Genomic DNA, 23,953 nt, shown 5'->3' with positions numbered 1-23,953 from the left:
TGTTGTGAATTTTCTATTTAAAGATATTTTTACTATATTTGGTGTTCTTAGAGAGCTTGTTACTGACCATGGATTACAACTGACTTCAGATCTAGTGAAAGGCATCATAGAAAAATACAAGATTAGGAACCATAAATCTTCACCATATCATCCACATTAGAGAAATTTTGAGGTAAAAAATGGGTCTCAAAACAAAAATGTACAACCAAATTCAAATTTATAACAACCAATAGGATTCAAGGTGATGATGTCAACCATGGGGGATGATTCACCATTTTTGGAGTAAAAAAGGTAAAAATATAAAAATAATAAAAAAAAAAAACAACTTTTTCAACTTATATTTTGAACTTATCTCCCCACAATTTTACTCAAATTCCAAGAGGGAGCACTCATTAGATTCATAATTTAATTCCTCATCCAAGGAGTACCCATTTTGCATACTTTTGATGGACCCCGCTACATGAAAAATGAGGAATACATGAAGAAACATGATTGTAAAGTATGCAGCATGGGTACTCATTGGAATGAGGAATTAAATTATGCATCCAATCAGTGATCCTTCTTGAAATTTTAGTAAAAATGTAAGGAGATAAGTTGAAAATACGAGTTGAAAAATAGTTTTTTCTTTCTTCCCTCCAAAATTTGATGAGGTAATCCAATCTTATTTTATTATTTCCACAACTATTTTATAATATTCCTTAGGAGGCCCATTTTAGACCTCAAAATTTCTCTAATACAAGCTAATGGCCAAGTGGAGTCCACCAACGAGGTGATTGAAGCCATCCTTACAAAAGTTATATATATGCATCAACAGGATTGGGAAGCGAGGCTTCTTGAACCCTTGTGGCATTATAGAACAACATGGAGAAACATTATCTGGCATACACTTTATGAGATAACATATGACAAACATGTCTTGTTACCTATAGAAATCCATATTAAAACATTTTGAATTGTAGTCTAGCTAGGACATGATCTCTAACAATCACAACAAATACGTATTTCACAGTTAAATGAGCTTGATGAAATGAGAAGAGTTGTTGTTTAGAATACCATATTAGTTCTACAACAATGAAGTAAAAATCATTACCGATTGATAAAGAGGAAGCAGTTCCAATCGGGTGATTGGGTCCTCCTTTATGTTTCAAAGTTCAAAAACTTCAAAGGGAAATTCCATTTGCGTTGGTTGGGCCCACATGAGGTAGTTCAAACCTTTGACAAGTAAAAGTCATAAATATTGATGAGTAGGGGACAATCTTCTTAGTGAATGGGCACAAACTTAGACTATATCAACAACCCATCACCAAAGAGGAGTTTATCCAATAGATAAATTAGCATTCAAATTTGGAGATGGTAGGCAAGAAGGACTTCTAGCCTGTTGCAAGCACTTCTTAACATGTTCTTTTATTTTGAAAAAGGAAAAAGAAAAAGAAATAATAAAATAGAAAAAAGTAAAGACAAAAATAATGCTTGGTCATGAAAACCATCTTGTTGGATTGATTAGATAGAGGTCTTCATGAAAACCAGGGAACTAGCTGGCATATTTCTCTTTAGTAATTCAATATAATGGAAAAGATAACTAGATTTTATGCATTTTGACTTGTCACTTAGAAGAAGTTGGTTTCTAGACATAGTTCTGGTGGAAACATACAAAGCTTACTAGGAATTCGTCTCCTTACCAAGTTCAGGGAAGTCAATTTTCCTTATCTACATACAATCGGAACCACACTCTAGCTGCAATTATTTTTTTCTACACATGTCACTAGCATTATTTCCTTTTAGAGGGATTATTTCTTCAAACTTGAGCATCTTTATTTGGTTCAATTCCCTGTTTCTTTCTTCCCCTCTCACTATCAATTCTCTATATCCTTCCCATTCTTATCAACATATTTTGTCCCTCTTTCTATCTTCCCTTCTCTTATTTCCTTTTTCAATATTCTTATTTTCACATTACTTCTCTTATTTCCTTTTTCAATATTCTTCTTTTTCGCATTACTCTGCCCCTATCCTTTTTCTATCTTCCCCTCTCTATTTTCCTTGTTAATATCCTCCTCATTCTCATTGTTTTGTCCCTGTCCCTAATTCTATATTCGCTTATATATATATATATATATATATATATATATATATATATATATATATATATATACACACACACACACACACACACACACACACACATATATCCCTATTATGTTTTTCCCATTCTTCATTTTATTATACCCCTTTCCTTAACTTTGTCTTCGCCCCTATATATCCCTAATTTATACCCCTCCTATTCTTTATTCATTATATCCTTATTCCCTCTATCGTTTCCCCCATGTTTTCAAAGTTTCAGCAATTTTTGAACATCAGTGCTCTTGTAAAAATTAATGAAAACACTCTTATGACAGCCTTGGAATCAATTCTTCTTCTGGAAAATAATGAAAACCAGTCTTGATAGTGTTAAATCCAGCACAAGAGCGAAACCAACATGCATTCCTTCTATTAGCTTTGAAACAATTGGGCTAAACAAAAATATTTTATTATTTTTCTATGTGGTATAGTAGAGTTGTAGGATTTGTCTTGCAGGTGCAGTATCAATTGTAGATGAAAAACCAATTTGTTACCATCTGCAATTGGATATTCTCTTGATTTTATATTTGTTTGGCTTCGAAAATATGTGAAGTGCACATGTTTGATGGTTTAATTTTTTTGACCAGTCTAACCAATGTATTGACAATTCTATCTTATTATGCTCTAAAGTTTTAAGAATTGTAAGGCAAGTTATCATGACAACATGCATGGTCTTCTAATTTTGGTACCTGAGGCAACCTTGTTTTTAATAATTCTTATTGTGTGTGCGAATTTAATGGAGTATTCTTTGTATATTTATAACTTTTTAACTCAATTTATTATTATCATGTCCTAGACACCCATTTTTTCTATCATTTTAGGGATCAGGGTGCAAAATAGTGGCTCTCTTTACCTTTATTCCCACAATCATACCAAAATTTGGGACATCATTTAATTGACCCCAACCATTTCACAACTATAATCATTCACTCTAATCCCCATTCCTATTATTTATGCATTCCATTTTTCCCTAACTGTTTCTCAAATCCTTTCGTCCTTATTTCCTTATTCTCCTCTTTGTGTTGAAGTCTCTCTGGTGGTATCCATTGAACCCCCAATAGAGTGTGGGAATTACATTCACAATGTTTCAAACCATCTCCCTTTCCTGATCATTGAGACACTCTAAGTTTTGGCCATTAATAAAATGGGAAAATTAGGCCCAGTTAGGGTGGAGCCATGATATTTATAAGAAATAGAGAGATTTACCGAGTTTAATGCAAGTCTTCCTATCTTACAATTGTAGGATGGATTCCCTTCTTGCAAAAATTTTAGGGTTTTGAAACAAACGTCATGCGGGCATTCGCTGAAAGCTTCAATGGAAAGGTTTCCACCGCAGGGAATTTAGTGATCAAAACTTTGGAGGAGTTTATCTCCCAAGCAACAAGCATGTCATGAAAAGGCAAGAAGTAGTTTAAAAACTTGCGTGTGGCAGAGGTTTATTGAAGAACCAAGGTATGACCCTAATTGGAAGAAGGGTGTCTTGACTTACTGCATCATGTTTAAATGGAGATACCTCTTGTATGTGTTACAAAATTTCCTCACCTGTGAGGGTCGATATTCAATGACATTTCTATACCATATCTAGATGTTGCTTCATTTAAAATCAGGTTAGTTAACCCTTATTTCCTTTTAAAAAGCTTGGTTTGAATGGCATAGGGGGTCCAATGGAACCCCTTGACACACATTTCATATCAGTTTTATTTTCATGGGATGGTTAAGATGTTGATTTGTGAAGAGTTGCATAGGCAATACTTTAGTTGGGATAGTTCCCTCACAAGTGACCAACAGGGAAATTTTAGAACCCTGGGATTACAAAGCCCTAAACGTAAAGAGAAATCTAGTGGAAATCTGGCTAAAACCTCTGCAGGTAAACAAAAAGGCTCTGAAATGAAGCCCGCACCAAATAAGAAATTGGGTTCTAAGGATGAAAGAGGGTAACATTTGAATTTAAATAAAGAAAAAGAGAATGCAACAGTGGTAATATTGGTTCTTGTAACCACTAGAAGGGTAACTAGAAGCATACATAAAATGAATTAAACAATTCTTCAACCAAAGGTTCTAATTCAAATTGAAGCACTTCATGTCGATGATTTAGATTGTGAAAAAGGACCCCTGGTCTCAGAAGACCTTCATTTTCAAGAACATAATTTTGTAGACAATGTGGGTGATGGGCTAGAAATATTTGAACATGCTAAGACCCCATTGAAGAATGTAAACAATGATAGGTCCTCGTCTGAGATTGTTATCCCTGAGAATAAAAACGGACATGGTTTGAAGCTCACGTAAGCTGAGTCTTCATAGTAGAAAATCAAGGGTAGTAAGAAAATTGGGAAGTTGAAAGAAAAAATTATAGAATTTCAAATCCTTGACAGGCATATTAAGTCTCAAAATTTGCTATTAACAACCAAATAAGAAGAACTTATGGAAGAGATGGAGAAACTGAAGGCTGAGAACAAGAACATCACCAGGTTGTTTCGAAAATGATGCATACACACCTTTTATTTTCAAGATCATAACAGGAAATTATGTTGGGTTGTGTTATATTCTTTCCACGAATAGCCGACGTAGTTTACAAGGTGGCAGAGACCCCCCTTTGTTGTGCCGACTCCACAGCAGGGGGGGTCATAGGGGGGCAGTTAGTCCCCCTCTATAAGGTCTGAGGCAACGCCTCGGGGAATTTTTTTTTGGACCCTATATTAGGTTGGGCGGACCTACCTATGGTTTTGTGCATGGTTTTCGACGTGATGGTTTTTGGTCCATGGTATTGGATGCTTCGGGCATGTATAAATATGTATTGTAACATTGAAAGGAATATAATGAAAAATCAAGCTGGTAGTCCCGGTTTTTGGATCCAGGGGAAAATCTCTGTGTATATGTGTTTTATGTGTTATGCTCTCGCATTGTTTATTTTATGTTGTTAGAATTTGTATGTAGGTAATTTCTGTACGGGGTTAAAACCTACATTTGGTATGAGAGTTGTTTTGGCTTCAAGGGGATGCCTTTGTTGCTGAGGGGTTTCGCTCGGGCCTGTGGTAGACCCTGTTTAATGGGAGATCTGCGAGATCGATTCTGGTGGTGAAAGAAGATGGTGAGCAGTGGAAAGATAAAGATTGAGAAATTTAATGGTCAGAGTTTTGAGTTGTGGAAACTCAAGATGGAGGATCTCTTGGTGGATAAAGATCAGTGGATCATGGTAGATCCAAGTACTAAACCAACGGGAGTGTCCAATGAAGAATGGAAGAATTTGGATTGGAAGGCAAAGAACACAATATGATTGTGTGTCTTAGATTCAGTATTGCTGAATGTATTAGGGGAAGCTACACCTAAGGATTTGTGGGACAAGTTAGGGACTTTGTACCAATCTAAGTCTCTAGTGAATAAACTGTTCCTACAGAAAAAGCTGTATAAAATGAGGATGAAAGATGGAGACTTGGTGATAGAGCATCTGTACGCATTTAATATTGTGGTAAGTCAATTATTATCTGTTGATATCAAAATTTCAAATGAAGATAAGTGCATTAGTTTGTTGTGTTCTCTACCAAATTCATGGGATAGTCTGGTTATTGCAATAGGTAGCAATGCAATTGCCTTGCAGTTTGATGAAATAGTCTCATCCTTGCTGATGGAGGAGATGAGATGGGAAAATATGGAGAGACAGAATTGTGATGCCTTGTCTGTACAAGGAAGGTCCCAAAACAGAAACAAAAATAAGTCGTCGAGTGGGAGATCTAAATCTAGAGGGAAATCTAAATCTTCAAGAAAACTTGTAAAGGCGGTTTTCTGGAAATGCTGAAAGGAAGGGCACTACAAAAGGGACTGTGAATCTAAAGCTCCTGACAAAGGAAAGGGATTTGATGATGCTCCTTCTGCAGAGGAAAAAACCACCTCAGATGAAGGTAGGGATGTGTACTTGGCTTCTTCAAGTACACATGTAGATCATGAGGCATGGTTGATTGACTCAGGTGCATCCTTTCACTTCACTCCCCATAGAGAGTGGTTATGTGAGTATGAGAAATACAATGGTGGTGATGTCTTTTTAGGGGATGATAGGAAGGCTAGAACCGTTGGTCGTGAAAAAGTAAAGTTGAAGTTGCAAGGTGGAAGGGTTAGAACACTTCCGAGTGTTCTACATATTCCTGCATTGGACAGAAATCTGATTTCTGTAAGCAAGCTGGATGATGCAGGTGTAAAAACAGTGTTCGAGAAGGATACATGCAAGATGGTTCAGGGAGCATTGGTATTGATGCGGGGAGTTTGGGTTGGAACCCTGTACAAGCTACAAGGTAGCACTTTTGTTGATGGGTGCAACAATTCTGTGGTTCCTGAAATTGGAGCAGAAAATCTAGTGGTCTCTGGAGAGAAGACCATGTTGTGGCATCAAAGACTTGGACATATTGGAGAGAAGGGCCTTCAAATACTTCATGGTAAAGGTATGGTAGAAGGTATGAGTAATAGCTCTCTATATTTTTATTTCTATGAAAATTGTGTATATGGGAAGCAAAATTGGGTGAGTTTCCCCTCTGGTGGTAAGAGGGCGAAACAGATATTAGAGCTTGTGAACAGTGATGTGTTTGGACCTGTGAAGGTTCCATCACTGGGAAAGTTTGTGTACTATGTATCATTTATATATGACTTATCAAGGAATACATGGATATATTTCCTTAAGAAAAAATCTAAAGTCTTTAACTGGTTTAAATAATTTAAGGCTCTGGTGGAAAACCAGACAGAGAAGAAGATAAAGGTGTTGAGGTCAGATAACGGTGGAGAGTTTTGCAGTGAGGAATTTGAATAATTCTGTAAGAAGTGTGGTATAGCATGGCAGAAGACTACTCCATACACACCTGAGAAAAATGGAGTTGCAGAAAGAATGAACAAGATGTTGATGGCAAGGGAAAAAAACATGCTCAGTGATGTCGAGTTAGGACAGGAATTCTAAGCAGAGGCGGTGGAGACAGCATCTTACTTGGTCAATAGATCACCTACATCAACGTTGGAGGATAAGACTCCACAAGAGGTATCGACTGGTAAGAAACACTCTCTTTCACATCTGAGGGTATTTGGATGTGATGCATATGTACATGTTCCAAAGGAGAAAAGAACCAAGTTGGGTAGTAAATCTGAAGAGTGCATCTTTATTGGGTATAAGGATGGTTTAAAGGGTTATAAGCTTTGGAACCGAGTAACAAGGAAGGTTGTGTACAGCCGAGATGTGATGTTCAAATAGGTAAAAGATGTTATTAAAGATGAAGTCCAACCAAAGGAAGCTGAGAAGATAGAGTTTGAGCTTAAGGAGGAAGAATCAGACTCTACATTAGAGGAGGAATTAGAAGATGAAGAGCCACAAACTCTGGGTGTGGGAAGATTAGTTTGAGAAAGAAGGCAACCATAAAGGTATAGTCCATTTGCTTTCTGTTCAAATTTTGCTTTATCTGTTACTGATGATGATCCTAGAACTGTGAAGGAAGCAGTAGATTCAGAGGATGGAAAACTCTGGAAAGAGGCCATGGTTGATGAAATGGCATCTTTGCACAAAAATGAGGCTTGGGATTTGGTGGAGTTGCCGGCTGGAAGGAAACCCATTGGCAGAAAATGGGTGTTCAAGAAGAAGACAAATGTAGAAGGAAAGGTGGAGAAATACAAAGCTTGGTTGGTAGCAAAAGGCTATTCCCAGGTGTCAGAAATTGATTTTGGTGATATTTTTTCTCCTGTTGCCAAGGTAGCTTCTATTAGATTACTTTTATCTGTTGCTGCTGCTTTTGATTTTGAGGTAGAACAGATGGATGTGAAGACAACATTTATTCACAGGGATATGGAAGAGGAGATTTGCATGAAGCAACCTGAAGGTTTTGTGGTGAATGGTAAGAAAGAACCGATATTCAAGTTAAAGAAGTCTCTGTATGGGTTAAAAAAGTCACCAAGGATGTGGTATCAAAAATTTGATACATTTATACGGGGACTTAGCTTCACCAGAAGCAAAGCAGATCACTGTGTGTATTTTAAATTAATTGGTGACCATGTTATTTATCTGGTCTTGTATGTGGATGATATGTTGCTAATTGGGAATGACAAAGAAATTATCCAGGATTTGAAGACCCAATTGTCCTCCAATTTCGACATGAAATATTTCGGTGCTGTAAACTATATTTTGGACATGGAAATTAAAAGAGATCAGGCAAAGAGGAAGCTCTGGTTAAACCAGAGGAAGTATGTCAAGACAATACTGCAGAGGTTTAATATGCAGGATAGTAAACCGGTGAAGGTTCCTATTCTTGTAGGTGTAAAGTTATCTGCTGAATAGTGTCCCAAGACATAAGAAGAGGAAGAGGAAATGTCCTATGTTCCATATGAAAGTGCAGTCGGTAGCCTGATGTATGCAATGGTCTGTACTAGACTAGACATTACACATGAAGTGGGAGTATTGAGTAGGTTTATGTCAAAACTAAGGAAGGAGCACTAGACAACAATGAAGCGGGTTTTCAAGTATTTCCGTGGCACTAGCGATTATGGTTTGTGCTATCAAGGAAGACCAGGATTGGACAAAATTTTGGATATCCGTGGCTTTGTTGATGCAGACTGGGCTGGAGATCTGGATCAGAGAAGATCTACAAGTGGGTATGTGTTTAACCTATTTGGAGGTGCAATCAGTTGGATGAGTAAGAAATAATCTACAGTGGCATTATCAACTATAAAAGCAGAATACATGGCAGCCACTCATGCAAGCAAGGAAGAAATTTGGTTGCATAGATTGTGTTCAAGTATGGGGTTAGTATAGGGAGTTATAAGGATAGACCGTGCAAGCCAAAGTGAAATTTTCTTGGCAAAAAACCCTTCTTACCATTCAAAGACAAAGCACATTGATGTTCAGTATCACTTTGTGAGGGATATGATAGAAGACAAAAAGGTGTTGTTGGTAAAGGTGGACACTTTGAAGAATACTGCAGATGCATTGACAAAATCTGTGAGCTCTGAGAAGTTCTCTCGGTGTAGAGAAACAATAGGCATTACAGGGCTGGATAAATGACTAAGCTCTCTTGTGGCCCCCTATGGAAAGAAAACAACAAGTGGGAGAATGTTGGGTTGGGAGAACGTGGGAAATTTTTTTTGGACCCTATATTAGGTTGGGCGGACCTACCTATGGTTTTGTGCATGGTTTTCACACATGGTTTTGGACGTGATGGTTTTCGGTCCATGGTATTGGATGCTCTGACATGTATAAATATGTATTGTAACACTAAAAGGAATATAATGAAAAATCAAGTTGGTAGTCCCAGTTTTGGGATCCAGGGGAAAATCTCTGTGTATATGTATTTTATGTGTTATGCTCTTGCATTGTTTATTTCCTGTTGTTAGAATTCGTATGTAGGTAATTTTTGTACGGGGTTAAAACCTAAAAATTGAAGAGGAAACTAAAAGAGATGATAGGCTCTGTCTCATAAATTAATATTTAATTCAAGAAATGATCAGAGGAGAGACTCAATTTTGTTAAGTATTTTGTGGATTGACCATTGTGGTTAGTCTTTTTTTTGTGAATTTTTGGTTTGTTTGAGGACACACAAACATATCGTGTTGGGGGATATGTTAGGTCCAATAATTTTCATGCTTTTTTTATTATAATGCTTTATTTTGCTCCCCCATTTTCCCTTTTTCGAGCCATCTACTCTCAATCATCACCCCTCTTTTGATGTAATCCTAGGAAAGTGTGCTAACAAACATTTTTAAAAGTTGAAAGGTAAATATCTAAACAAAACACAAACTCCTTAATTCAAATGCATATTTAAGCCTTCATTTTCATTATAAAGGTTGCTTACGATGGTGTGCAGGTCTTGTACCCTCTTACTAGGTCCTACAACCAAAGGAGGAAGTCATATGTGTGATTGATGGATATAAAGATCACCATGTGGACCTGTTTGAGTGGATGACTTGGACATGATTCTATCAAAATCTTCAACAACAGGTTAGGTTAATCATGCTAAAAAATATTACAATTAGTTCATGGCATAGAAAGAAGGAACTACTCTCCAAGTTCTTATTACATCAGATATGTAATCGTATTGATTAGTTCGTGGTTACACTAGATTCCCTTTTGATTACAAGTTTTTGTGATCTTTACTCATTTTTCTTTGTACTCGATTTGGCTGGTCTGAAGCCTGATAATATATTGTAAAAATTATAAAAGGCAAGCCACGAGCCTTGCGCCTAGTTAGTGATACTGTTATAGCTCCATGCTATTGCTTTAAAATTTTATGTGTCTCTCCCTTTAGACGATTAGATATTGAGCTTTTGACATATGATGTAAAATAATTAGAAAAATTTAATATAAAGCTTCAATTCTAGGTTCTATTTCCTATTTTTTGTGCAGTTTATGTTGAAGGGTACTCTTTGATTTAAATTGTTTACAAAAGGTATGAGCTAGTTGGTTGGGCCTGTTAATCCAGCTCATCACCCATCTTGTTTGTTCATTTACTTGAATAGGTTATTATCTTCTAATTGGTGTGCGATATCTTACAATTTGGTGTGCTAACTCATGTGTATTCTCTCAGATTTGAAAGTTTCTTGTGTAGAAGTTATATACTCTGTATCTCTTTGATACATATCTCCATTCTATACTTGTTTTACATTCATAGATCTGAAAATATTATAACTGTAAGCGAGATGCATTTTTATGGTGAACACTATATACATAAATCACTATCATAATCGATCACTATGTGAATTCTATTCATAAGTTACAACATTATATATTATAGCATACCGTGATGATTAAACCAATCAATACTCTATTTCACAAGGTCTAGTTCCTAGGGTTTTACTCGTGGGTTATAATTTGTAGTATTATGTTGAGTGCTAATACAAAGGCACACTAGATCCAATGAGGTCTAGAGTTCCTTTCCAAGTTTTGACACAAGACCATAGATCCATCGAGATTTGAATTCCTTTGTTGAGTCACAATACAAGTGCAACAAGTCTATTGAAATATGGAGTTCTTTGTTAAGTTATTTCTCGAGTTGTATCAAATCCATTGGAATCTGAAGTTGCTATTGAATGATAATACAAGGTGTAGTGAGTCTAATGTAATCTAGAGTTATTGGTCAAACTAAACCATACATTGCAAGCCCTATAATGTTGTCCCTTGATCCATTATGCACATTAAAACAAAACATATGAATATAATATTGTTTGACTTATGAGGTTCAAGGTTTCATGGCATAATATTTTTCCATATGTGTAATGAGTTGCCTTGTATCTTTTGATAGGTATTGATTGCACAAGGATTCGAGTTAAGGGATTATATTATTAAAATAATTTAATCATTAAGATATTGTCCTATATATTTTTCGAGTAATTGTCAACATATTATTGAAATTTTGAGAACATGTTATTAGTAATTATAGCAAAAATTTTGGAGATGGAGCATGAGGCGGGCGCCTCTGGTTAGGGTTTACGCAGGTGCGCAGGATTGACAGAGGAATCCGCAGCCAGGGGACGGTTCCTCAGTCGGGGGACGGAATCCTCAGACAGGGTCTGCGGTTCTTTCGGCTGAAACGATTTTTTTGCAGCTTCGTTGTTTTTTAATACGAGAACTAGGGTTAAAACCTAGCCGACAGTACTGAACGGGATGGACGAGACAAGGGGGGGGGGTGCAAACCCCTCCTTCAAAAATATAGTGATGGGAGAAACCAGTTCAGAAGGGATTCCAAACGGAAACAAGGAAAACCTGGCCCCGGTAATGGGCAACTTATGGCAGAAGCGAATGAAAGGAAAATGCCTTCCTCGAGCTCAGAAAAAACCCAGGTATGTCATTCCCTTCAATAAACTGGAGGAATACAATAGCTATATGAAGGATCATGCATTAATCTGCAAATTTATCGGCTATTGGCCTTCAGAAAAGGAGTTAAATAGATGGATAGAACAGCGATGGAAACCCCGGGGTCATATAGATCTTAAACTGGGAGCGCAGGGTTTCTTCACTGCTATCTTTACGAACCTGGAAGACAAGAACAGAATTTTTGAGGAAGGGCCGTACTTCCTGAACAATGCAGGTCTGTTTATGAAGCATTGGGAAGAGCGGTATAACCCTGACAAAGAAAAACTAATGGATGCCCCGGTGTGGGTTAGGCTGTTTTGGTTACCCGATGAGTTTTGGGATCCGGAAATCTTGGAAGGAATAGGAAACTCAATAGGTAGCTTTGTCAAGACTGCAGAGGCCACTAGAAGAGGAAAGTATAATGCCTTTGCCAGAATTTGTGTTTTCATGAACTTGGCTGAACCACTCCCGGAAAATATCGAATTGGAATACCATGATGAAGTCTGGACGCAGCCGATTGATTATGAACACATCCCCTTTCGATGCCGGAAATGTCATGAGTACGGCCACCTATATAGGCAATGCCCATTGAATAAGGAGGAAGGGGGGAAGTCAGATAAAGATAGGGCAACAGACAAAGAGGAAGGCTTCCAGCAAGTCTATAGAAAGAAACGGCAAAATAAGGAAAACCTGAAACCCAAATCGCAAGAAACATCCAATACAATAAAAAGTCAAAATAAGTTCCAGGCGCTGCAAGATGACGCGGAAGGGTATGAAATAAATTTGAATGATGATGAAGATCCAGAGAACTCGCCCATGGAGATTTCCCGAGAAGAGAAAGAGAAAGCAAAAAGCCCAAACAAACCAAACAAGGAACAAACAGAGGAAAAAGAGGCGGAAGAAACAGTGGAATCGCATATGGAAATTGAAAACCAAATGGAAAATGAGGCCGAAGAGGAAAAGTTAATGAAGAGACTACTCCAGGAGTGGAAGTATCTGGATAATAGATTTATACCAGAAAAACAAAAACAGTTATTCAAGGAAGCTTTCCAGAAATACAAGGAACGGAAAGGGGAAAACCTGGAAAAACAACTAACGGAGGTTGGTGAGCAGCAGAAAGAAATGCTGGAAATGGGCAATGCTGGCAAAAGTAGCAGAAAAAGAGGTCGGAGAACGTTAAATGAAACTATCCAATCGGTGGGCGAAACATTGATCAACTCTGGTAAAGTGATACCTCTGTCAGAGGTATTTTTTCCTTCCTTCCAAAAGTTTTAAATGATTATTGTCAGCTGGAATATTAGGGGCTTGCATAGTAAGGGAAAGCAAAGATATTTGAGAGATAAACTCAAAAAAGAAAAACCTAGCATTTTGATACTGCAGGAGACTAAAATTGGGGTACACCAGTTAGAAGAAATCATTGAAAAAAATAGATTGAATTATAAAGTTATGGGACAGGATGCCATAGGAGTTGCTGGGGGAATAGCAATATTGTGGAACCCGAATGAAATCCTTCTAGATAATTGGACTAGCATGCATGGAATCTTGACCGGGCTGGGCAGGATAGTGGGGACCAAGGAAAAGGTGGTCATTACAGGTGTTTATGGACCCACAAACCCTGGAGAAAAAGAAAACTTCATCAGAAGTTTAAGAACTATCCGACAACTTTTTTCTGGGCAACCTTGGATCATTGGAGGAGACTTCAACTTAATCAGATCCCTGGAAGAGAAAAAAGGTGGGGTTAGAAGGCTGGATCAGTTCATGGATAAATTTAATGAGATGATAGAGGACCTAAGAGTAGTAGATCTTAAAACCATCAATGGAGTCTATACATGGAATAATCGAAGAGGAGGCAAGAACCAAATTGCCTCAAAACTGGACAGATTTTTAATATCTGAAGACATCTTGAACAAGGATATCTTTGTCGAGGCCAAGATTATCCCCTCCTTGGGCTCGGACCATTGGCCAATCCGATTGGAAATCGACATTAAAAAAATCCAGGGTAAGAAGCCATTTCGTTTTGAAGCATTCTGGTTACGGGATCCGAATTTCATAAAAAAGGTAGAAGAATGGTGGAATCAAAGTAGAGTGCAGGGTAGAGGAAAGATGCACACGTTTCATTTAAAATTGAAAGAATTGAAGATGAAGATTAAGAAGTGGAACAAAGAGGAATTTGGCAACATCTTGGAAGATAAGCAAAAACTAGAAAAGGAAATGGAGGATCTCCAACAGAAAATAATTTTGGAAGGCAGGGCTGAGGAAAGCATCACCAAAGAAGGGATTCTGCTGGGAAGAATGGAAGAAAGACGAAAGCAAGAGGAAATTCTATGGCGACAAAAATCTAGAATTAAATGGCTTCGGGAAGGGGAAAGAAATACAAAATTTTTTCATCAGGCAATGGTTAAGCATAGACAGGGAAACAGAACTCTTTCCATTAAAGGGAATAATGGTATAAGGTTGGTGGAGCAAAAGGAAATTGAGCAAACACTAGTGGATCATCATAGAGGAATCCTTTCTGAACCTCAAGTAGATCGAGTGAGAGCTATCCAGGAGATCTGTACTGCTATACCTAGACTAGTTACGGAGGACCAGAACAAAGCCTTAATGAGGGCGGTTACTTTGGAAGAGCTGGAAGATACAGTGAAAGCAATGAGGAAGGGCACAGCACCGGGCCCGGACGGCTTTACAGTAGATTTCTACCAGGCTGGCTGTCATTTTCTTGGAAAAGACATACTGGATTTGGTAGAAGAGTCAAGGGTGCAGCAGAAGGTATGGCCGGCTCTTAACTCAACCTTCTTTACTCTAATTCCTAAAGGAGAAAATATGGAGGATGCTAATGGCTTTAGGCCGATAGCTCTCTGTAATGTAGTGTATAAGATCATAACCTCTCTAATTGCTAGAAGATTAAAACCCTTGCTGGAAAGTTTAATATCGGCGGAGCAAACTGGTTTTGTGGAGGGGAGGCAGATCTTGGATGGCTTAGTTGTCTCTCAAGAAGTTATTCACTCACTCAAAGATAAAAAACGAAAGGGAATGATGATCAAGCTTGATTTATCCAAGGCTTACGATAGGCTTAACTGGAGGTACCTGGAAAGAGTTCTGGAATGTTTCGGTTTTCACAAGAGATGGATTACATGGATCCACAATCTCATTTCTTCCCCTAACTTTTCAATCTTAGTCAATGGAAACCCTTCGAACACGTTTAATGCCTCCAGAGGTATCCGTCAGGGTGATCCGTTGTCCCCTTTCTTGTTTATCTTAGCAGCAGAGGGTCTAGGAAGGTATATTACTCAGGAAAGAGCAGCTCACAGATTAAAAGGACTTCGCTTATGGGGAGACAGACTTCCTCTAACGCATCAACAATTTGTTGATGATATAATGCTCTTTGGAGAGCCAACTGTTAAGGAAGTCAAACATCTTAAGAAAATTCTAGACCTGTTTGCTGAGGCATCGGGACTTGAAATTAACCGGGATAAATCGTGTGTTTTTATCTTCAACACGGCGGATCAAGTGAAGACTCACCTTATTAGAATTCTGGGCTTCAAAACGGGTGAACTACCTACCAAGTATCTGGGTAACATGCTGGACTTCACGTCAAAAAGATTAAAGAATTGGCAGGGAATCTTAGATAGAATGAGGAAAAAAGTCTCGAGCTGGGCCTTTAGGGTCCTGAATATTGCTGGCAGAATTGTTTTAGCCAAATCGGTTCTTCAGGCTATACCTATTTATCCCCTTTCAATTATGGCGGCCCCGAGAGGAGTTTATGGGAAGATTAGAGAAATTATCAGAAATTTCATTTGGAGAGGGTCGGAGGAAAAGAAGAAATGGGCCTTAGTGGCCTGGAATCAGCTTACAGAGAGGAAAGAGAGAGGTGGGTTAGGATTAAGAGACCCAGAACTGCTCAATCAAACAATGGGAGCTAAACTTTGGTGGAGGTGGTTGCAAGGGGGAAATGACCTCTGGAAATCAATATGGAGAACAAAATATCGAATGCCAGACTCACAGGTAGACATTCTAAGACAAGAAGAAACGCCTCGCGGATCCGCTGTATGGGAATTGGCCAGCCAAAATAGAAACATTGTCGAGCAGCATGCGTTCTGGGAAATCAGAGGAGGGAATGAGGCTCACTTCTGGGACGACAAATGGCAGCAAAGAGAAAGACTGAACAATATGCAGAATCTTCATCAAATCAGAAGAAGAATTGAGGGGAATAGAACAAGTGTCAAGGATTATTGGAAACCTGCCAGCATGGATGACTGTTGGAGATCCTGGAAGGACCCGTTAGAGTGGGATCAGAATCTTAGTCCTGACATGCAGACGGCTTTCAAAAAGGAAATGAACTCAAGGAAAATCAGAGTAAGAGACGGAAAAGATATCCTACGCTGGGGAAATACCATGAGAGGCCTTTTCTCAGCTAAGGAAGCTTATTATTTGGTAAATTCTCACAATAACAATGATGGCCAGCAGGATTGGAGGAAAATTTGGGATCTAAATTGGTGGCCCAAAGTGACCACTTTCACTTGGTTAGCTTCGAAAAACAAAATCTTAACTTGGGACCGCATCCAGAAACGGGGTTTCTCGGGACCTTCGAGCTGCTATCTGTGTAGAAAACACGAAGAAAACAGAGATCATATCATGATCCACTGCCCGTTCATTAATCAACTCTGGTCTAATACCAAGCGCACCTTTAATAAACCTGGGGTGGAGGTTAGAGATTTTCTCGAAATGGTTTTCCATTGGAGGGAAGAAACTTTCCACTGCAAAGTCATACAGCGAGCCTGGAATCTTGTATCAGGTTTTGTAATATGGATGGCATGGAAGGAACGCAATGCTAGAATTTTCAAAAGTGTCAATAAGGAGCCTGAGGTAATCTGGGAGCGGGTGGTAGAGGCGATGAGAGAAACCATTCTGGTAGAGAGATGGCAGGACGAGGATTGGAAAGCAGATCCAAGGGAGCAAGAAATTTTGAACAGACTCAACCTTAAATTTGAGATGGTGCATTATCAATTAAGGAGAGAGCAGGACATGAGGATTAAAAGCCCAGACAAGTTTACCTATCCTAGGGGACAATTTATAAAACTAAATTTCGATGGGGCCTCTAAGGGCAACCCTGGGGATGCAGGGTTCGGGGGTATATTCCGTGACAGCAACAGACAAGTAAGATGGATATATGCCGACTGGGGAGGGAAGATGACCAACAATGAGGCCGAGTTCTGGGCTCTCCATACTGGATTGAGAATTGCTATCAGAAATGGGTACTCCAACTTGGAAATTACGGGCGACTCCCAAATTGCCATTGAAATGGTAAAGAAACTCAGGAATGGCAAGGGGTGGGAAAAGGTGACTAAGAGCTGGCGCACAGCAGGTATCGTACAGGAGATAGCGGATATGATTAAAAGAATAGACTACTGTATCTTTAATCATGTTAGAAGAAATGGAAATAAAACTACGGACTGGCTTGCCAACTGGGGCAGCCGAGGCCAACAAAGCAGGATAGATAGTCAGTGGAGGAATGCGGAGGCAAATAGAGAGTGGAAAGATCTGATTACGCTCATTAAGGTTGATCATGATGGTGTTATCGGGGATCACACTTCGATCAATGAAAGGGATTATTAATTGGCAGAGGCACGATCGAACCATGGCCAAGGTTCGATTGAATAAGGTGCTAAGTGGCATGCAAATCCACACAATGATGAAGCAGGAATTAAAAGGAGGTATTATGGCGGCAGAGGGGATGAGTACCAAAGATTACACATTTGATGCGATAATTAATAGGCATCAGCTGAGAGGGGAGATTAACGAGGCGTCAGGATACATTGCAGTGGACGTGATTACGGATGGAACGGCCGACGGTAGTGGGGTACCGGATCCGGATGGGAAGCAGCCGGGAATTAAAATTCGGGCCTCATCCTATGTTCACCATATTATAAATCTCCGAAGTCAAGAGAAACAGAGACCGAGAAACAACTACCCTTGCGGGATAATTCAGAAACATTTCCATAGTCTCCAGCAGAGGCATTCAAAGGGGGGAAATAATCAGAGAAGGAAGAGCGACAGGACTGCAGGTGGTATGGAAACTCGACAGAGAGGCCGTGGTGTAGGGGAGCGGAATGCAATTGATGAAGATCGGGAGCAAGGGAAGGGAAAAAGCCCCATAGAACGAGACTCCCCATTCATAATTTGGGATATAGATGATGATTCAGAAGAGGAAGACGTTGGAGTCTCTGGGAAAAGATTTAAGGAAATGCAAAAGAGGAGCTCGAAAGGTAGCACGCCCCAGCCGGAGACAAATTCGCCTATGCTGAATGCCTCTGATGATAGACGTTCGGGGCTTCGCAAGAGGGGTCGTCCACTGAGCAGTGGTCAAAGCAAAACGCAGAAGGGGGATAGGAACCAGAGCACGACAGAGCACGAGGAAGGGGAAAATTCTAGAAAGCGACAGCAGCAATCTGCGAAGCCTAAAAGAACAGTGATGCACCAAATTCGAGAGGCGGAAAAGGCCTTTCAAAACAATGCTGACCCTGATATTCGTAGGATAATGCAATATCTTGAAGAGGAGGCCATTCAGGAGCAATCGTCAGACGAGATGGAAGAATGGGCAACAATCCTCCACGACCCGGGCCACACTCGTGGTCGCAGGACTCTGTTCAAGCAGTCCCTTCACATGTATTGGGTAATGAAAGGCTTGATGGCGAAGGCCTTGGAACAGGTTGCCAAAGAAATGGCTGATTTACTTTAGAAGAAACCGGATATGAGCAAGGAGCTAGGCTATATTCGTACAGCCTTGTCAAGACAGGGAGATAAAATGGATGAGATTCTTCACCTTCTGAAGAGTGAACGTCAGGATCCTGTTCAAGGAGACACCCAGCCGAATCCTGCGCAAGGAGCCAGCCGGCCAGTGGAAAAGGAAAATGCATGACGGGAGATATGTTGAATACTGTTTCTCTGTTTTGTTCTGATTTTGTTTCGTGTCTTTATAGATGAATAGTAGGAACAGAAATATAGTCATGAATAGGGTTTGCTGTAAGTTTCAAAACTGCTATGCTGTGTTAGCTACTTTGGTTAGACTGAGAGCCTATTACTTCTGGGCTGGACTGAAAAATTACAGATGGTTTTGACCCGGTTTCCCCTTGAGGGCGGGCTTCTATGGTTTGGACGATGTATCTTTTTGAAAAATTTTCAGTAATAGAATGAGTAATACCTGAGCTTACAAAAAAAAAAAATTGTCAACATATTATTGGTTTACGCTTTAAGTGTTACAAAGCACTCCTTTTGATAACTTTTTCTGGTGTCCTTTCATATGAGTAGTATCAAGACAACATTTCCAGAATTCCTATTTAATTAAGAAAGTGAGGTATTTGTTTATGAATGATTGAAGTGTGCATATAAGTTTGAAGAGAGAGTGAGAGTATTATATCTGAGTGGATATATTTTCATTTATGCATATAGTGTTTGTTTGCACAACTAGTACATTTGGTTGGATTGGTAGTGCCATGAACAATTTTTAAACCCTTCTCTTATTGCTTTGATTTTACTCAAAAGTATTTGTGAATAGAACCAAGTGTAGATTCACAATAGAAGTTTTATTGTTTTTGTTGGATTTGGGTGTTTTGTAACGCATGAGAAGTGTGTGGATTGTCTAGGATTTTAACTCTTTTTCTCCTTATCTTATTGAGATAGTCTTTATATTGAAGTTTCTCAGTTTAGTTAAAAGTCAATGCTCATATTTCCAATTGATTGGTAGATAGGGTTTGTTCATCAATAATTTCCAATTGATTGTAGAAATATGACAAGGAGTTTGATCAATGTTTTGCAGGAACTTGAGGTGTGCTAATAGATAGGTTAAAATAAGGATTTGTTTTGCATGATCCTAGAGTCTTCTACAGACATATACAATGTTGCACCTCCAATAATTCATACACTAGATTGAAAAGATAGTGTTGGCTCAATAATCAACATATACTGCAGCCAACATACTTCATTGAGTGTGAGCTTATCATTAATTTTAAAAAATAGGCTAGGGCGAATATCACTAAACTTAAGTGTATTAATTATTTGCCCATTTTTGCAATTAGAGCTTCTCCTTCCATCATTGGATATGACCATCAATGGAGGGTTTTACCTTCTTCAAATATGAACGATCAATTTATAGAAGTGTTATCATGAATTTTGTTCAATTAATCTTGTGAGTGAAGTGAATATTGACCATGTCAACATTTCTTGTGCTCCTCCAAATAAGTGTGTTCTTCATCGAAGTGCATCAAAAAAGCTATTTAGTAACATTCCACATAAATATACAAAACATGTTCAATAAGTGTTCAATGTGGTAAAATACATGTAGATCACTAGGCATATCAATAAAATTTATATACCTCTTAATAATAGTTACAATTATTGGTAGTTCCTATCAATTATTAATAAGAATATTAATGATAATTTATTAATGGCTTGAACACCAAGTCAAGTTTCTTTTTTAACATTAACATCCCCCCTTTAATCATAACTTGAGTGTAAGTGAGAGATATTATTAGCCTCCTCTTAATGAAAAAGTACAATGGGGAATATGCCTGTTAATAATAGTCACCACTATAGGCAGTGAGTATCAAATATTGATAAAGATATCAATAAAATTATATCATTTGGATCTACGAATCCTTTAACGCTCGTTTTTAATAAAAGATAGACTTTTAGATTCCTAAAGGCCACATCATCAATCATAAGGGACAACACCTTGGTTGCCATATCAACATGATCATGCCCTGATGCCACATCAACATGCCATATTAGCATGCTATGTTAGCACACCATGTCATCTGATTCTAGCTTTATAAGTCAACATTTTATGTAGGCATGCCATGTCATTGAGGATATGTTAGCAGTCACATTGACACTAACACATTCCCCAACAAGAGTTCTAATGTCCAAATTGAAGGAAGAATGTCCTCATTCTATCAAAATAAGCATTGATTGGGAAGTTCACGTTCCACTCTCCTAGCCCAAAGAGTACAAAAGCATGAATAGAAAGGTATTGAATGTAAAAAACAGAAGGATAGATAACTTCGTTTGTTTGTGGTCAAGGGTCTTGTTTTTATAGGAAAAGAAGATCAAAACTTGATATTTCAACGAGGCCTTTATTTCATGAAACCTTGTGACATGTTTTTGTCACATAGCCCACACACTTCAACATAGAAGAAGAGGCATATTCATCCCATATTTGGCTAGGGTTGCCCCACCTTTCTCTCATATTTTTAGATCTAAAAACCTTTAGAAATATTGGGGATAAGTTGGGCTGAAACATTTTTTTCCTGTTGATCATCTATGCTAGAGTATGTGCGGAAATGGACTTGGAAAAGGACCTATTAGAGATGTTACAAATCAATATATATATCCCTTTTAAGTGCAAATGTTTCCATGAGTATAAAGACTTTTGCTAAAAGTTTCCAACAAAAAAAACCAACTATCTTGCCAATCATGTAATGATCCTCCCAATAAGCCCAAGTTCAATTTAACACAATGACTAGTAAATATAAGAAACAACAAGCTAAGGTACTAGATTTCCCAAACTTCAAGGAACTGTAGCCATGAAAAAAATTTCAAAAATATCTCCACCATCTATGAACATGAACAATAATAAATAGAGGCCCTTGAAGCTTTAAAACAAGCCGACAAGGAAAATACCTAGATAAAACCATCTAAAATTAATTTTTATGGATATTGAAGATGGAGAAGATGTGAATTTAAAGGATTATGATCCATGTAGATCCATAGACTAGTATTCCTATGGGAGAGGAGGAGAAAGTATGGGAAAAAGATAGACTAGTATTCCTCTGGGAGAGGAGGAGAAATTATGGGAAAAAGATAGGACTGGAGGAGGAAGTATTCCTATGGGAGAGGAGGAGAAAGTATGGGAAAAAGATAGACTAGTATTCCTCTGGGAGAGGAGGAGAAAGTATGGGAAAAAGATAGGACGGGAGGAGGAAGTATGGGAAAAACAAAAATAAAAAAACAAAGGAAGAACAAATACAAACTGTAAAACCGATATTAAGTGTTCCAAATCAGGAAGTGTCATTTGATTAATGGCATACGAGTTCGGATTTGGGTGTGCCTTTCGTAGAGGTGTGCATGAGGTCTGGGTTATTAATAACACCGGAAAACGGTTATATTGTCATGGCATCGACTATTATATTGGTTGGATCCTCGTTTATATATCTGTTAATCGTTTATAATTTCTTAAGCTTAAAAAATAGAGTATTACTTTGAAAACAAATGAGGTTCACGTCCCTCTTAACAACGACAAAATCAAAATAGTATCAATGTAAAAGCCTGTTCAAAGATGTGTTTGTGACCAACGTTCTCAAGAAGTGTAGGAATTTTAAAAAAAATGGGGAAAATTTGAAATAATTTCATTCAAAAAACTTATTACAAAATAACAATTTGAGATTCAAAGATTTTGTTTGTAAGTAGTTTTGTGAAAAATGTAAAAATTATTGAGTCCAAAAGTTCATTCGACAGCCTAGTTTGATGTGTAATGATTTTGTTTGTAAGTAGTTTTGTGAAAAATATAAAAATTATTGAGTCTAAAAGTTCATTCTACAACCTAGTTTGATGTGTAATTTTGTCAGTGAATCATCAAAGTTGAAAAAAATGGATCTCTCCCAACTTATATTAGATCCATATTTAAAATGGATCTATGCTGGTTATTAAAAAATTTAAGAAAAAAAATTGAAATAATCTTATTTAAAAAATTACTAAGGAAAATAATAATTTGAGATCATTCTAATAATAACTAAGTAAAGTTATAGATGTCCCAAAAATGTTTTTGTTTGATTAAGAGTTTGTCTTTTTTGAATGAAAATATGTAAAAGTCAATCTTTTTATAGAACATTAAAAAGCAATAATAGATAATGTGGTTTTTCTTAAATAACAATGATGAGTCAACATCACAGCCGATTGGTATAAAAACTAAATTATATTTTTGAAATTATATTAATGGCATATGTTCAAAAATAATTTATGTATAAATAAACAGAATATCCATCCAAAATATTGATCCTTTCCATCAAGATACACCATTTCTTAAAAAAAAATTCATTTGACATCAATTCCATATATATGAAATATTCACAACTCCAGAAACTTTTCTATATTTATGAAATATTCCAAAATCTACGTTCGCACAAGGATGGCCAAAATTTCACACCTGCGTGCTTGCGATCCAGCGGCGTTCCGGATATGGATAAAACCTCCCAATCCATGGAGCTGAGCGACATGAGGCCAAGGGTCAACCCAGACATGAGACCATAGAAGAGAACCAGCAGGAAAATTATGGCAATATAAATCCAGAACTTTGCCCTGCAGCATGCTTCCATATCGCGCATTTTCCTGAATCCCCGAAAATATTACGAATTCCTTCGAAAAGAATCACAGAAGTTGTCAAAGAACAACGGTACGGTGTCTTTCCTTTAAGCCACTTCCTCAATATGGTTTACAATAAAAATATGTAAAAGTTCGTTTCCCATCGTAAGCATATTATCAAAACATAAACATTTAAATTTCATCGTTAATTTAGTAGATAAATGGTTAATTATTTTGAGTTTTACTTATGAAATTGTAATTTTAAATTTTATTATTTTTATTTGTTTTTGTTTTTGTGTATTTTTGTTTTTTGGAATATAATGAAACATTATTTAAAGAAACATAAAATTATTATTGTCTTTAGAAAGAAAGAAATTATTTTAATGTCCATTAGACTAACGATAGCTTATGGGACAGATTGCTTCTTCATCTGCTTAATGTATTCGGCCATTTTTCTGTGAAGTGTTCCCAGCTTCTCGACAAACCCCTCGCTAAATAGATTATCCCAAGAGTTAGCTGCCAGCATATCTGCATAACTTTCTCTGATGTCATTGAAGGCCTCACATTCTAAAATGAAATGTTTTTCTGTTTCCACTTTTCCAGAAGAACAAAAAATGCATACCCTTTCCTCCCACACTTCCTTTGGCCTTTTCCAGTGCCCTGTTTCACAACAGAGTTGAT

General features: G+C 37.7%; 1 pseudogene; it reads right to left on the bottom strand.

Moving 5' to 3' along the window:
• The window catches only part of LOC149224846 (DUF21 domain-containing protein At2g14520-like), a 161,830-nt pseudogene extending 138,559 nt beyond the window's left edge, over positions 1 to 23,271 (bottom strand).
• Positions 23,272 to 23,953: the final 682 nt, after the last annotated feature.

This window comes from Pinus tabuliformis, chromosome Q, assembly GCF_031772625.1.
Source record: "Pinus tabuliformis cultivar Carrire ecotype Pingquan chromosome Q, CPIR1, whole genome shotgun sequence".
NCBI classification, from domain to species: Eukaryota; Viridiplantae; Streptophyta; class Pinopsida; order Pinales; family Pinaceae; genus Pinus; species Pinus tabuliformis.
This window is presented reverse-complemented; position numbering and strand designations above follow the sequence as displayed.